Source organism: Nannospalax galili, unplaced genomic scaffold, assembly GCF_000622305.1.
Source record: "Nannospalax galili isolate Female #2095 unplaced genomic scaffold, S.galili_v1.0 scaffold341, whole genome shotgun sequence".
Lineage (NCBI taxonomy): Eukaryota > Metazoa > Chordata > Mammalia > Rodentia > Spalacidae > Nannospalax > Nannospalax galili.
In genome coordinates this window covers 924,292-924,767 of record NW_008346082.1, presented here as the reverse complement: position 1 = coordinate 924,767, position 476 = coordinate 924,292, and positions in this window count along the sequence as shown.

Genomic DNA, 476 nt, shown 5'->3' with positions numbered 1-476 from the left:
AAGCCGATTAGACAGGAGAAAGCCTCACCAACAGGATGAATGAAATTGAAAACAGAATATCAGGACTGGATGATAAAGTGGACAAAATAAACCACTCAAGCAAAGATTATGAAAAATTGAAGAAAACACAAGAATGGAATATGAAGGAATTGTGTGACATCATAAAAGACCAAAGTTATGCATCATAAGCATAGAGGAAGGAGAAGAATCTCAGGATAATGGTATGGACAAGATCTTCAATAGGATTGTAGGAGAAAATTTCCCAAAATTAAAGAAAGACATGCCCATACAAATATAAGAAGCACATAGAACACCAAATAAACTGGACCAGAAGAGAAACGCTCCACGGCACATCATAGTTAAAACAAACATTCAGAACAAAGAGACAATACTGAAAGCTACAAAAGAAAAACAAGTGACATATAAAGGAAAACCCATCATGATTACAGCTGACTTTTCAGTGCAAATTATGAAAG